The 16,979-nt window shown below is 41.8% G+C and overlaps 1 protein-coding gene across 14 annotated transcripts in view; it reads left to right on the plus strand.

Moving 5' to 3' along the window:
• The window catches only part of GRIP1 (glutamate receptor interacting protein 1), a 331,256-nt gene that overhangs the window by 135,823 nt on the left and 178,454 nt on the right, over positions 1 to 16,979 (plus strand). The window lies entirely within an intron of this gene.

Consider the following 16,979-nt stretch of genomic DNA (forward strand, 5'->3'; position numbering starts at 1 on the left):
GAATGTGATCTCGCAGCGAAGACCCCGTAAGGAGTCTCGCTGCGGCATTCTGCACCCGCTGGAGTTTTTGGGTCAGTCTCAAGGGCAGCCCCACGTAGAGCGAGTTACAATAATCCAGTTTGGAGGTGACCGTCGCGTGGATCACAGTGGCTAGGTCAGGGCGAGAGAGGTAAGGAGCCAACTGCTTAGCTTGGCGGAGATGAAAAAATGCCGCCTTTGTAATAGCTGCAATCTGCGCCTCCATAGAGAGGGAGGTATCGAAGATTACACCCAAACTCTTAACGGACGGTGCTGGCACTAATTGCACCCCCGCAAGAGATGGGAGTTGCCCCCTCAATCCCATATCGTCCTGTCCCAGCCAGAGGACCTCTGTCTTCGAAGGATTTAACTTCAACTGGCTCCCACGTAACCATCCAGCCACAGCTTCCAAGCATCTGATCAGTGTGTCTGGGGCCGAGTCAGGATGGCCATCCATCAACAGATAGAGTTGGGTGTCATCAGCATACTGATGGCAGCCCAGCCCAAAACTCCGGACAAGCTGGGCGAGGGGGCGCATAAAGATGTTAAAAAGCATCGGGGAGAGAATCGCACCCTGAGGCACTCCACACACCAAGGAGTGGCGCGATGACAATTCCCCCCCAAGCGCCACCCTCTGTCCCCGACCAGAGAGAAACGAGCGCAGCCATTGAAGGACTGTGCCCTGGATCCCCACGTCGGCAAGGCGGTGGTCCAGGAGTTCGTGATCGACCATGTCGAAAGCTGCTGACAGTCTGAGAGCCACATTTCCTTCTCAGCAACTTTATGGGGACTTCATGGGCCAGACGGAGAGCTGTATTTGGCTCCCAGGAATGAGGTTCTTCACCCCTGCTACACATACACTGTGGGTACTTATTTCTGAGTAGACCTACATGTGGTTAAAATTATGGTTCTGAAATCAGATGTGTGTTGTCAGGAAGCTGTGTCTGTGTTCACCTAAAATACTTCTACTTTCACAGATGAAGACTACACCTGGTTATAATTTGCATATTTTTATTTACATTTTCATGCCTGTGTACATCCAGCTGCTTGACTATTCAAGCACACTGAGCGCAATTCATTTCAATTAAAATCAGTTGAATGTTTATCATCAACTTCAACATGGATTGTATCCATTGTGTTTAAAGTTACCCACTCTTTGCTGTTGAGAAGCATCATAAAATGCTGTTGAATTAATCATTGCCCAATATCAAAATGCCTTTGGGTATATTTATATAATTAAATTGAAGTAGTGAATAATTAACAAAAATAAACAGAATTATAACAAACATTAAGCACACAATAGCCCAACTGACTAAACTGTTTTAAGACTGTATTACTAGAACCATAGTAATATATCTGGAGGACATGAGGGATTTTCTAGGAGTGCGCCTTATATTTGAAAAATGAACACTTTTTAATTAAATTTACTTTGTTGGTTTTGAACTGCCTCTTCTATGTACTTCTATGCACACTAAAATGCCATTTCATTAGGTCTGATGAACCAGCTGTAAATAATGCACTACAGTTGTATTTTAAAAAATGGGAAAACAGCAGAGTAAATTATCTGTCTTATATTTACTCATTCTGTACAGTAGGCTATGGATTGGAGCAGAATTCGGTGGGTTATATTTGCTTCCCCGACACTTCCTTCTAATTAACTTCATGTTGGCTGTGTTATTATGAAATGTAACACGAGAGGGAACGGAAATAAACACTGTTTTACAGAATTTCATGTCATGCAGTTCATACCTAAGCAAAATAATTCTGTTTTACAAATGTAACCTTATTTCAGAAGTCACATGCTGTGGAGAAATGTCAAAACCTGCAGTGCATTAGAGCTGGATGTTGTGTTTAATAAACAGAATCTGTTGCAATAAAAAGAATTCCTTTGTAAGCACCTGAAGTGTAAAATCATAATAAACGACAACAAAAATTCTAAAATGCTAATGCTAACAATAAAGTATTTTTTAAATGAATACTCATTAAGGCAAAAATCCAGGAGCAAGTCCATCCCAATCTCCAAGCTACCCTAGGGGTTCCATTGTGCTTACTTAGGGTTCAGTTTCCCTTGAATGATGGTCCATGGAGACTGTGGTGTCTTTAGGATATATGGATTGAGATACACATATATACAACCTGAGTGCAATGTAGATGGAAGCGCTTGCAGCATTAACACTCCAACAGATTTTGCCTCCCTATTGGATTTCTATGGGGTCACTGCAAAGCCATTGTCTTCCCAGCTCTCAGTATCAGCATATGAGACTCACACATACACTAGGTCCCCTGACCTATTGCTCTCCTTCCTAGGATGTGAACAGCAGAGTGAGTGAGGTAAGAAGAGGGCCCATCCCTCCTCCTCCTCCTCCTCCTTGAAGCATCGCCATTTGTTTCTATGGCAACACATCTGTTCTTCAGCGCCTTCTTTATACATGCAGATAGAATGCTTAACGGACTTGGCCAGGGCCATTATCTTGACAAAGAGTCTGGTTTGGCCAGTTCAATAGGTTCCCTCTTGTACAGGCTTTCATTCTGTAGTTACAAAACCAAGGGCACCATCCAAACCAACCCTTCAATCCTATTGCACTATATATTATGATATTCAGCTGTATTTTTCTACCTAGAAAGGCTTTCCTTGAGCTTTCCATTTCTGTGGTAATTCTCTAGGTAGCATGCCAGGGGAAACTTCAGTATTGCAAGAATCTGTATTCTAATGTATCAGATCGAATCACCTCCTTATTCTCATACCTTTGGGACAACTTTACATATTCCTTTATAAATGTAGATTCTGCATTTCACCAGGACTGATTGATATCTGTCCACAGGATGTGAACCATCACTAAAATCCCACAGAAATTTGTGGGTTGTTTTTTAAAAAAAATATTAACAGAGCAGCATTAAAAACAAAAAATCACAACACCCAGCCTTAACAGCATAAAATTCCACTAGGGACCCCATTCCCTTCTCCCACCAATATATTACAGTATGTCTCCTGACACCTCTCAACCTCCAGTCCTCCTGCTGATGCAATGTGGAAACTTATAGCAGGGGAGTGGGTTTGGAGCAGCAAGTATCCTACAAAAATATTGTAAATTGGTCCTAATTTGTCTTTGATTTATTGAGCCAAGATAGTTAAACATTATGTTCATCTCTGAGTTTTCTTTTTATTAATTAAAATGACTAATGAAATTGAAGAAATAGGGAATGGCTAGTACCCAGTTTGGGGGCCTGATCCAATCCACCTAAAAACCTATAACCTTGGCAGCAGTAGCAAAACGAATGTTTTTAAAGTACCTACCACACATACTCCAAATGTGTACAGTTTGTGTGAGGTGTCAAATAGGTGCCTAGAATATTGGGTTCTTGGATATGGGGGCAGGGCGGGGATTCCTTATGACAATCCGGGAATATGTGGTATTTTAATGCAACTCTGAAGGACATGCTAGGAAATCCATTTTCATATGATGAATTACAATGAGCAACTCCCCCAAATGACATCGACTGCAAAATGAAACACAGGTATACACGAACTGCTCAGGGTTGTAATATCAACAATTCAATATCCTTTTTAGAAAGCTAGGGAAATTACATTAATTATGTAATGGGCAATTGAAATGAATAATATATTTGTTTAAAAGAAATGGGAGTGAGTATGAAATCAGACAATCATATTAAAAAGAATAATGCTAATAGGAACAGCAGACTTTTAGCACTGAGGAGTAGAATACAGTTCTTATAAAAAAACATTTTAATTAAAAAAGTTTAAAGTCAATTACAGTGGTTCCTTGTTTCTCAAATGCCTTGGTACTCTAACAACTTGGAACCCAAACACTGCAAACCCTGAAGTAAGTGTTCTGGTTTGCGAACTTTTTTGAGTGTTACGCTTCCGATTTGAGTGTTACGCTGAAGTCTGTCTGTTTTTGCTATTTATTTTGTCTGTTTGTTTTTGTGGCTCTTTTGTTTTTGTGACTGTGTGGAACCCAGTTCAGCTACTGATTGATTGATTGATTGTGTGACTGCAGTACATTGTTTATGGCTTTCATTTTATGGTCTCGTTAGATAGTAAAATTCATGTTGAATTGCTGTTTTAGGGGTTGTTTTGAAAAGTCTGGAACGGATTAATCCATTTTGCATTACTTTCTATGGGAAAGCTCACCTTGGTTTTGGAACAGAATTCTAGAACAGATGAAGTTTGAGAACCAAGGTACCACTGTATATAAACTTACACATCCACCAACTGTTAAATTTTGAGCCATACAAGAAATAAAACAAAAATACAGTTAAAATCCATACAGTATCTAATATGTTGTTGTTGTTGTTTAGTCGTTTAGTCGTGTCCGACTCTTCGTGACCCCATGGACCAGAGCACGCCAGAATACCTTACTAAAGCTATAATGTTTGGTATTTGCAGCACTGAAATGATCTGAAGCAGGTGCCTTAAATTCGAACTTCTTCCTGTTGTTATTTAGTCGTTTAGTCGTTTAGTCGTGTCCGACTCTTCGTGACCCCATGGACCAGAGCACGCCAGGCACTCCTGTCTTCCACTGCCTCCCGCAGTTTGGCCAAACTCATGCTGTTAGCTTCGCGAACACTGTCCATCCATCTCGTCCTCTGTCGTCCCCTTCTCCTTGTGCCCTCCATCTTTCCCAACATCAGGGTCTTTTCCAGGGAGTCTTCTCTTCTCATGAGGTGGCCAAAGTATTGGAGCCTCAGCTTCAGGATCTGTCCTTCCAGTGAGCACTCAGGGCTGATTTCCTTAAGAATGGATCAGTTTGATCTTCTTGCAGTCCATGGGACTCTCAAGAGTCTCCTCCAGCACCATAATTCAAAAGCATCAATTCTTCGGCGATCAGCCTTCTTTATGGTCCAGCATCTAATATAGCGTACTACAATTATTCCAACAGGCAGAAAAATAATTATGCAGTCCCCCAAGACTCGCAGCAATTTTCAAGTGGTCTGTGACAGTGGATGGGGATGTTGGGGAACCACTCACTGAGTTTTAGAATCAACACGAATGGAGCATCACAATTCAGTTACCTTAACCCCCGGTCTATTATAAAAGTGAAAGAAACATACTATGTTTTCAAACAGAGTATGTTACTTAATAGCAGGTAGGAGTAGGGGCTGTTCCAGTCAAGTGTTCCTTTTCTATGAATGCTTGCTTTTTCAATGCACTCTTGCTATAATAACCCAAGAGGCCTCGCGCTCCTTTAATTTTGGTCCTGCATTGGGAACTGGCTGATTGCAGTTATGTTTGGCAGCAATTTTCAAATTCTCTCAACAACATATTTTCCAGCTGCTGTGATCATAGAGCTTTATGGCACAACTATGTAAAAATTGTCTGGGTTTCATGCAGAAAATGCATACCTGGAGAGAGTTCACATTAAGAGAACAGTAGACTGGATAAACTGGCCCAGTATATAAGTGAAATGTATAAAGTATACTGTATTTTTTTTAAAAAGCAATAATGTCAGGGCTGAGTCAGATATGAGTCAATAGGCTTTATTTGAGCATTAATTTTACCATGTAGATATTGTATTGGCATCGTTACAATTGTATGTCTGTTGGCCCAATATACAATGTTGATAACCTGTGTGTTGTTTTAATAGTATTATTAGATTTTAAGAAGCCTGAATTGCTTCTGTTTACTAGAATGAATATTATTATTTTTTATAAGAGAGGATATCTATATTTAGTTTTTGGAATGATGATGAAAAAAAAGAGTGAGATAGTATGCTAAACAATACGTTTTGAGTTTCTGCAGCTTGGATCAGTTAAGAAATTGGGTTTATTGCAACAGCTAACCGGCTTACATATGGGGGACATCTGAGCTGATATAATGGTCACATACCTCTGCAGCCATCCAGGCAGCAAAAGTAGAAGAGTTTCTTTTTATCTTCAGTTCATTGTTGGATTTTAATGCCTTCCAGAAACAGCCTGTTAGTAGGAAAGTGTTTCTGTTCTCAAGGATCATAACAAACCATAATTGACCATTATTTTTTAGTGTTTTCAGGAAGTGAGGCACAAGGTACTATTCTATTGCAACAACAAGTGCTGATTGGAATGAAGACTAGGTCGTTGCCCTACTGCCATGGCAACCTTGCTTACCTGCTGTATAAACCAAATAAAGTTGTGGCCTGTTTCAACCCACTAATGTGTGCTGGTTGTGCTCGTTCCCACTGCACTCACAAGCCGCATCCTGAAACTGCCACACCTATTATATTGGAGATAAACAGGAAGCAGAAGCCTTATGTAAAGCCAGACTTTGATCCATCGAGGTCAGACTGGCTTCATCTCTCCTGAGTTTCAGGCAATAGTCTTTTCCCAGCTGTAACTGGACATACTAGGGATTAAACTTGGAACTTCTTGCATGCTAACCATGTGCTCTTGCACTGAACTGTAGCCCTTCCCAGAGGACTGTACAAAATGCATGTACAATGTCCCAGTTCCAATCTCCAGTTAAATTAATTTAGTAGGAGGATTGAAATACGTTTCTGTCTGAAATGGCCTCTGTTTATCAGAGTTGACAGTATTATTGATTGATTTATTGGATTTATCTTCTGTCCTTCCTCCCAAAAGAGCCCAGGGCAACATGGATGGCAGTAGACTAGGCTAGATGAACCAACTAGAAAACAACTTCCAGTGTTCTGTTTTTTTCGGTAAATATAAGTGTCTTGTCCAGACTGAATAGTGATTGATGGGATAGGAATAGGACATACCCTTCTAAATAACTCCCGTAGAGGTTTCTAATATCACATGCCATGTGGTAAACTGCTTATAAAAGTGAAGGAAAATTCAAAATCACTTGTGGCATTTTCAGCAGGCTTTCCAGTTTAGAATGTGCTGCTCTGAATTTATTCGTGTTTATATGCTGCTATCCACCTGCATTTTCTTGAATTTGTTTTAACAGTTAACAATGCTGGGGTCTTGTAGGCCATTTTTAATTATGCCACAGCAAAGTTAAACATCATGACCATCTTTTCTGTCTCAGGGTACTTAATTTTTTAACATCTTTATTCTTTTAATATGCTGGGTTGCTGAATAGAAGGGCCAAACCGCTGGGGGAGGCATGCAGGGGCCAGGCTATTGGTCCATGCAGTGCTTCTGATAATTGGCTCAAATGTACCTGGATGTGGGCTCCCTACCTAACTCACCTCATGCAGGGTTAGAAGAGACTATTGGGAAGTCATAGCCATCAAATAGGTGATGGAGCAAATTTATTTTCTTTTGTGCCAGCAGGCACCATTGGGTCCAGACAAGAAAAGGGGTTTATACTAAATAACAGGAAGAACTTTCTGACCATATAAGCTGTTTAACTATAGAACAGACTGCCTTGTAAGGCTGTGAGCTCTCTTTTGTTAGAGGTTGACCACTCGTCAAGGATCCTCTACTTCACTTACTTCATTGGCTGGGAGGTTGGACATTTGATGTCAAGCTATATGATTCTATGTGTTCAATTCCCGGCCGTTTCTGTGGCTGACTGGGCAGGGAGTTTGCATGGAATGGAGTCCCTTACATTACTTAAAAAACAACAACAAACAAGTGAACAGGAATGTAAAAGGTGAGTAAGGCCATGTTCACCCCTTCCCCTATTGGGTCTCAGACTCCTGCTTCCTGACCACCTGTCCTGTAGACCACCTGCTACTAGATGCTGCTGCTGTCAGTGAGCGTCTATGGCTGATATTTTGTTGTATGTGGTAGCCATTCCCTGTGGCAGCTTGACAAAAGAGTCCTTTCCTCTCTGGAAAACATTCCTTCAGAAGGGCCACAGGTCCCCTCTGAAGATGTCCTGCCAGGGGAGCTATGCAGGTGCTGTGTGTGTTTTCTCTTTCCTTCCCTTTGTGTACATTGTGCTCATAGAACAGTGATTGTGAGTAGCAAGAGGGGATTTGTGTCCTTTTCTGTAGTGATGATACCAGGGGACTAGTACCTGTGGGGCTACGGCTGGCTGTGCCATTAGCAGAATGTCTCCTATCAACAGGAGCCCATTTTCTCTCTCTCTCTCTGCTTGTGAGAATAGTCCCCTCATTACGGAATATTGCAGAGTTCCCAGGAATGCTGTGACAGTATCTGCTGTTTTTACAGAGTGTTTCCCACCTTTCCTCTTATCTTCCTCCCCCAACCTCCCAGACTGAGCACCCATTCTGCTGGCATAGCTAGCATATCTTCTCCACACACACCCTCCTCAAGTAATGTGAGTGTAGGATTGTTCTACACATGTACATTCATGAAGTTCCATCAGTAAGTGTCAACGTCTATTCTGACATCATTATGCTATTTCGATATATTAAACTTTTTGTGTCTGTATGTGAATTAGGAACCTTCCCACTATTTCTGCTTAAAGGTGCTTAGTTTGTTTTTATCATGCAGACTCTCCAAGTGTCCCTATTTTCCAGGGACATCCCTGATTCAGAGAAGCCGTCCCGGTTTCTGATTTAATCTGGGAATGTCTCACTTTTCCTTAGGATGTCCCTATTTTCATTGGAGAAATGTTGGAGGGTATGAAGTTATCCGATCCCCCAAGGCATCTGAAGGCAATTCTATATAGGGAAGTTTTTAAAATGTTTAATATTTTATTATGTTTTTATATATGTTGGAAGCTGCCCAGAGTGGTAACCCAGTAAGATGTTTAGGGTATAAATAGTAAAATTATCATTATTGAATGGGATGTTCCTATTTCCATTGGAGAAATATTGGAGGGTATGTAATAATGCACTAGCTCAATTCCAAGGTTTTAATTTATAGACACTTATCTTAATACCTTAAGAAATCATGGCACATTTTAAAATTTAATTTTGCATTGTATCTGTATTAGTCAGGCATACTGTAGAAATTTTATTTAGCCACTGCTGCAGATATTGTTTATTCCTATATGTGTGCATCCACTTTGGTTTTCCCTTGGGAAAGAAAATCCGGATACAAAATATGAAATGAAATGAATGACAGGTATACATATTTTCTTTAGTTTTCTCAGGTACCTGATTTAATAGCTCCTTTTTGTCTCCTATCAAACATACATCAAATTATTTGGGGATGCATTTTTTAAGGTATCCACCTACATTTATGTATAAAACATTTATGAAACATTTTTTAAAAAATACATTTAATATTATTTTCTAGCCCCAGCATATAGTATATGCAGTATAGACGGCCAACTGAACTCATTCAATATTTAATCTTCAGTGTTATAAGGCAAGGAATAATGTAAGCACGTCATGATGGATGATAAAGCAAGCGAGAACTGTAAGGTGACATATCAGAGCTCCTGTGAAAAACAATTAGTGGGAGAATCAGGCACAGCGCTGTGGTTTCCCAATGATAAATGCCTAGCGGGATAATTTGATGTTCCTGAAGAATGTGGGAGAGAAGACAGACATATCATGAATTAAGTGGTGTGTCTTGGTTGAAAGCCGTCTTGCCATGTTTAGTTTACACTGGCTTATTTGTCACCTGACTTGAGCTCTGAAAAGAACAGGAATTGGCTCTTCATTATTCTGGTTGGCTGGTCCTCTATGATGTCACAAAGAACCATTCTCCCATCTCTATAACAATTTCACGCTTAAAAAACACACCAACCCTTTCCTGAAAAATTAAGGTGATGAATGAGCAAATAAATGCATAAATATTCATGTAGTGCTTTTAAAAATTCATGATGGTGGACTGCCTGCCTGAATCATGGCGGACAAGGCAAGGCTGATGCCTGATGCAGTGTTTGTTCCACTGGCATGCGCATTTGTCATTTCCATTATGAAGCTGAGCCCATTCCCATGGCAGCTGTGAACTCTTCCCCCCCATTACATTGGTCTTTCATCTTGAGTTGATACCATGTGACAATTTGTGTGTGCACTGTCCTGGCTTCCACCCTTGGACAAAAGATTCAGACTTTTGGCTCAGGAAATGCAAGAAGTCTTGCTAAAGAATTCAGTGTGTGACTTCCACATTAGCAGGTTACAAAGCTCAGAAGGTACATTGGCAGAAACTAAAATACATAGCTAGGCATTGTCCGAACACCTGATATGTCCATTCTACTTTTAAAGGGTCAGGGCCTGTCACAGGGGAAGCTGTTCATGCCTGTGATGATGGTGGTACATCCTGGGCCATGGATCTTGAACCCAACCCTCTGACATGGCCAGCTCTGCTAATTGGCTGTCAGGCTCCCTGGCTACTGTGGGAATCTCCCACTCCATTTCTGGGATGTCCAATGGCTCTGGAGGAGGTACTGTCCCAGTTGTCCTCACCTCCTAACTCAAAGCCTTCCTAGTCCTTCCCTTAGGACTTCTGCCAATCTAGCTCTGTGGGATCCACAACACATTGCGAAATGGCCTCATAGAATTCCCAAGTTCAGATTTGTCAGTGCAAATGAAATTCTACAAATGCAGAGGCACACCCATAATTTACAGTAGGGATGCTGCTAGGTACTTAAAAGACTCAAGACACAGGCACATGACACAAAACAATCCATGTGTTAATTTATACATATACGTACAAAATTGGGCCTCTGAGCAAATTGAGGTGGCTGGGTCTCATCAGCACTGTGCTTAACAGCACGTCCAGCACCCCTATAAGCAAATTAAGAAAAAGAAAAAGAAAGTGTTTTGGAAAAAATGGGGAGAAGGGACAGGAGAACTGGGGCCTAATGCAAGAGATCAGCTGATTCCCCCCCTGACTACCCCATAATAACAATACCCCAGAGTCAGAGCATTCAACCAGATCTGCATGTATTTTAAGTACAGCTTGTAAGGGCTGTTCCTTATAATATTCTTTCTACACTCTGGTTTCACACCAGTCAAGTGTCAAGTAAAAAAGGTAAAGGTAAAGGGACCCCTGACCATTAGGTCCAGTCATGGCCGACTCTGGGTTTGTGGCGCTCATCTCGCTTTACTGGCCGAGGGAGCCGGCGTACAGCTTCCCGGCTCATGTGGCTAGCATAACTAAGCCACTTCTGGCGAACCAGAGCAGCGCACGGAAATGCCGTTTACCTTCCTGCTATTTATCATAGAATCATAGAGTTGGAAGAGACCACAAGGGCCATCGAGTCCAACCCCCTGCCAAGCAGGAAACACCATCAGAGCACTCCTGACATATGGTTGTCAAGCCTCTGCTTAAAGACCTCCAAAGAAGGAGACTCCACCACACTCCTTGGCAGCAAATTCCACTGTCGAACAGCTCTTAGTGTCAGGAAGTTCTTCCTAATGTTTAGGTGGAATCTTCTTTCTTGTAGTTTGGATCCATTGCTCTGTGTCCGCTTCTCTGGAGCAGCAGAAAACAACCTTTCTCCCTCCTCTATGTGACATCCTTTTATATATTTGAACATGGCTATCATATCACCCCTTAACCTCCTCTTCTCCAGGCTAAACATGCCCAGCTCCCTTAGCCGTTCCTCATAAGGCATCGTTTCCAGGCCTCTGACCATTTTGGTTGCCCTCCTCTGGACACGTTCCAGTTTGTCAGTGTCCTTCTTGAACTGTGGTGCCCAGAACTGGACACAGTACTCCAGGTGAGGTCTGACCAGAGCAGAATACAGTGGCACTATTACTTCCCTTGATCTAGATGCTATACTCCTATTGATGCAGCCCAGAACTGCATTGGCTTTTTTAGCTGCCGCGTCAGACTGTTGGCTCATGTCAAGTTTGTGGTCAACCAAGATTCCTAGATCCTTTTCACATGTACTGCTCTCAAGCCAGGTGTCACCCATCTTGTATTTGTGCCTCTCATTTTTTTTGCCCAAGTGCAATACTTTACATTTCTCCCTATTAAAATTCATCTTGTTTGTTTTGGCCCAGTTCTCTAATCTGTCAAGGTCATTTTGAAGTGTGATCCTGTCCTCTGGGGTGTTAGCCACCCCTCCCAGTTTGGTGTCATCTGCAAATTTGATCAGGATGCCCTTGAGTCCATCATCCAAGTCGTTGATAAAGATGTTGAATAAGACCGGGCCCAAGACAGAACCCTGTGGCACCCCACTAGTCACTCTTCTCCAGGATGAAGAGGAACCATTGATGATTTGGGTTCAGTCAGTCAGCCAGTTACAAATCCACTGAGTGGTAGCATAGTCAAGACCGCATTTTACCAGCTTCTTTACAAGAATATCATGGGGCACCTTGTCAAATGCCTTGCTGAAATCAAGGTAGGCTACATCCACTGCGTTCCCTTCATCTACCAGGGTTGTAATTCTGTCAAAAAATGAGATCAGGTTAGTCTGACACGACTTATTTTTCAGAAATCCACTTTGCACTTTGACGTGCTTTCGAACTGCTAGGCTGGAAGGAGCAGGGACTGAGCAACGGGAGCTCACCCCGTCGCGAGTATTCGAACCTCCAACCTTCTGATCAGCAAGTCCTAGGCTCTGTGGTTTAACCCACAGCGCCACCCGCGACCCTCAAGTGTCAAGTACATGCATTGAAATCTCTTTTTCTTTGCAAAATGCGTTCAAGTGGGAGCGCAATCCCTTCCTCCTTTCAGGAGTCGCATTATTTACTCCTGTGTATTTTATCAAGAAAGGTAGCAATTTAAATACTTGTGTCTTCAATTTGGAAGATTCATGTCTATTTTCTATTCTGGCATATGCATCCAAATATAAGGAAAAGGAGTCAGAATCAGAAAAACATATACTGTATATTTCCGTGTATAACACGACCCCATGTATAAGAGGACCCCTATTTTTGGGAGCCCTCAACAGTTGTTGAGCTTCTTTTGTAAGATTGCTGAGCTGTTGAGCAGCTTTTCCCCCGCTCTGGCTGATGGAACTGGTGCCGTAATACACTGCATACTGGCACTCACCAAATACTCTTCCTACTCCGATATTTCCCTGCTACCGCTGCTGCACCAGCCTTCGCTTACTTAGCATATTAACCCGTGTATAAGGCGACCCTCAATTTACCACCAAAAAAAATTCAGAAAAAGAGGTCGCCTTATACATGGAAAAATACGGTATATAGCAGAAAAATGGGGATGGGTGGGAGCAAGCATTTTAACACTTCAAGAACAGAAACAAAGGTAGGAAATTAACAAAATGTGATTGAAAAACGTAACATATTGGTCAGGAAATAATGCTAAAGAGATGTTAGTGAGCTAGATAGAAAAGAAGTGAAAAGGAATAGGGCTTGGGAATGCCAGAAGAGAAGACAACTATGAGTGCTAGAGAGAATGGGAAAGACATGATAAATCACTTTTGAAATGCAATCTAAGCAGGCATGCTGCACGCAGTAGAGGGCAGTGACTTAACAGCCTTGCAAATGAAAGCTAAAAAAAATAAATTGCTCTATGTGCCGTATATTTTAAAAGCAGTGCACATTATGGCCATAATCCTGAAAAGTAAATAATGCATGAATAAGAAAGAATCCTCAATCCAGTTTTTTCTGGGGTTTTCATTTAAATAAACCTCATTTAAATAAACCTCATGACTGAACCACATTAAAAAATCTGATGATCATAAAACAGATTGGTTTGGGGAGGTTCCTGATCAGTCCACTCAGACACCTGCTGCAGATAAACATGGGGATCATAGCTAGTATGGGCGATCAGCTGGATGGGGTGCTATTAAATGCAGAATGCCTCTCAGTCTTCCCCTTCCAAACTGCCATATTTGTGAGGGATGTGCCATTGACTCTGTCGGTGTGAATAGACTCGTCCACCCGCTGTAGAAGTCCACATTTGTAAGCACAGTCTTCTCACTTGGGATGAGAAACGTGTAAATGACTGGTCATGGCCCACTCTTTCAAAATGGGGTCAGAAGTGGCATGTCAGGTGTTGGGGCAATGTCTTAGCCACAGTCAAACCTTGGTTGTTGAACGTAATCCGTTCCGGAAGCCCGTTCAGCTTCCGAAATGTTTGACAACCAAGGCGCGGCTTCCAATTGGTTGCAGGAGCTTCCTGCACTCAAGCATAGGACGTTCTGCTTCTGAAAAATATTCAAAAACCAGATCGTTTACTTCCTGGTTTTCATCATTCGGGAGCTGAAACGTTCCAAAACAAAGGCATTCAGGATCCGAGGTTTGACTGAATTTCTTAGTCGTGCGTTTTAGAGCTCTGTTACACTGGGCTAATGTTTAGAACTTGTGCTGACTTCTTGAATAAAGCTTTTGGGTTTTCTCAAGTTAAAGCCAGACATACAGGTTTGAAGTTCAATTAGAGGAGAAACCTGTGTCCCTCCCCATACTTGGTGTCATTGTGGTAATCTCTAAGCCTCAAAATACATTCTTCAATTGGGTTTAAGCATCTAGCACACACATTAATTTATTTGTGCTCTATCAGATTTCCAGAGGACAGATTAAAGGACACTGGATCAGTTATTTCACCATTTACATGGATCCTAAAAACCGCCAAAATCTGATTGTGTGAAGAGATTAAGCAGAGTGTGAGTAGTCAGGAAAAAAGGGTGGGGGAAAAGAAATCAAACCCAAAATTATAATCTTTCAGAGCTGAGTTATAATGGGCATATAAAATCAAAATGCTGACACAACTTGCACTGTGATAATGAGATACTATAGTAATGGGAGATTTAAAGAAGATGTTTTATTATGCCAAATATTACAGTGCCCTAGCATATGCAGTCATCACTCCATGGTGTTTAAGAGTCATAGATTGTTGTAGATGTTTTATACTCTGCTGAATCTCACTGTTTGCTAAATTCCCTTCCCACTGATTCCATATACTCTCTCCTTCTAGCCTGAGAGAAATGAAGCAGCCCTGCAGCTTTATATTTCATTTCCTACAGCTTACTTTATAATAGTAGAGAGAGTACTCTAGCTTCTAGTCTTAATTGCTCTTGAGATAATATGGAGGTCGACATCTAATCATTCTCTGTGTCGTTTCAGAAGTACTGCCCTGTCTAAATTGCTGAGCTATGTGTTAAAATGTCTTTTGGAAGGTATGACTGTTGGAAGGTTTCCCACAAATTGAAGGCTTTATTTAATGAAGAAATATGCATGTTCTGTTTTTGTTTTTAACTGCCTCACCTAGTCCCTGGTGCCTAATCCAAATATCCCATCCCTTAGAATGCAACACAGTATATGATCGCATAGTTTTGTATTGTGTTTTGTTTTTACTATTAATTTCTTTAAACATAGTTGTGAGTTTGTGGGTCATAGGACACTTCTAAATTCCTGGAACCATTATGTGTTAGAATTTACTCAAGATTTGGGGTTTTAAAGCTGGGTGCAAGACCTGTGTGTATTATGTTGTATACTAGACACTTGTAATCCCCCTGAAATCAGCAAGTGTCAACAGCTAATTAAGCCAGGCTAAGATTTCTGCGTGAGGGGATAGCCTGGGGGTTGAGTCATTAAGAAAAAACAAAGGATCAAGGGACTCTGTCTGAGATGGAAAATGGGGCTCCTTCCTCAGCCAATAAAGCATTGTGAGCTAGAAGCTTAGGGAGGAAGGAGGAGTTAAGTGACTGAGAAAAGCATAGTAGCAGGCAGAGCACAATGGCTGATGTCTGCTTGAATCAAAGGATGTGGCTGTAGGAGAAGCAAGACCCTCAATGGCCCAGGTTGTATAGTAGGGTAAATGAACCGTATATCATAAAGACCACAACAGTCTCCACTGTGTCTCATTTCCAAAATGAAACATGGACCCTAGATGAGCTGCCTGGAATCCCTGGAATATCACACCGCTTGGAGATTGTGGGGACCTGCAACAATATGCTTAGTTTGCAAAGGGGAACAAAGTTTGATACAGCTTGGGATAGCGAGCTCAGCTGAACTGGGGTATGTATATAACTGAAATATATTTTTAACTTCAGTTTCAGGGTCTTTTCTGTAGCATGGACCATTTTACTTAAACTTTTAAAATGGAAAATGTAAAGTAATAACTGTCACTTTGAATCAACTGAAATGTTTGAAAATAGTTTCCAAATGTGGTTACCTGTGATTACCCCTGAACTCTAAATAGTTCTTTAGAAATGGAAGTGAAGTCACCAAAGCATGGTGAAATTAACACTTGCTGTCTTTAATCAAACAGGCCTCATTCTTTTTAATCAACTCATTAGTAACTCACTTTAGTTGTGCTTTGACTTCTGTTGACACTGTCTAGATCAGGTTGGTCCAACACATGGGCACCATAGCCTTTTCTTGTGACCCTCAGCAACATTTGACACCCCAAGAACCAGAAATGCAAGGCGCTGGGCTTGGGGGAGGATGTGTGAGGGTTCTGACAGGTTCCTGGCATCCTCCCACCTCCTTCCCAAAGCTTAGTTAGTGCTTTCCTAACCAAGAAGGTGGGGGCTCTGGGACTATGCCAGAGCCTCTTGCCTCCTTCCCCAAGCCCCGCAGAAGGTAGTATGAGGACTGGGGTATGTGTGTGTCAGATTTCCACTCTAGACCCTTTCCCCTCTTGGCTGATAAAAACCAGCAGATTGGGCCAGGGACGTGATCAATCCCTCTTCTTTGTGTGCCTCCTCCTAGAGAGGTCTGGAAGGTGGCAACACGAGAACAGGCCTTTTCTGCAGTGGCTCCCTGTCTGTGGAATGCTCTCCCCAGGGAGGTTCCCCTGGCGCCTTCAGTATACACCTTTAGGTGCCAGGCAAAAAATGTTCCTTTTTAACCAGGCCTTTGGATGATTTGCTTGACATCCTATGCCCTTTTAAAATGTGGGGTTTTTGGGGGGGCAGGGTTATTCTGATTATGTATTTGTGGTTTTATATTTTGATTTTATTCTTTGAACTGCCCTGAGACCTCCAGGTATAGGGCTGTATATAAATTATATTAATATTATTATTAAATTAAGTTTGGCTTTGCTCCCCACTCCCTCACAACAAGGCAGTGTGTAGCCCACAGGTTCCATGTTGAAGTACTTTTGCGGCCCACTTGGAATGAAACGTTGGACCATCCCAGTCTAGATCTTGCCTCTTTCAGCTCCTCAAAGAGTGTTGAGCTAGTATACCATTGCGCCAGTCTGCATATAGTGAGCCAGTATGTAAATAGTTGGCCAGTGGAGGTAATCATAGGATGGTTCCATACATTACG

Source organism: Podarcis erhardii (genome assembly GCF_964252035.2).
Source record: "Podarcis erhardii genome assembly, chromosome: 10".
NCBI lineage: Eukaryota > Metazoa > Chordata > Lepidosauria > Squamata > Lacertidae > Podarcis > Podarcis erhardii.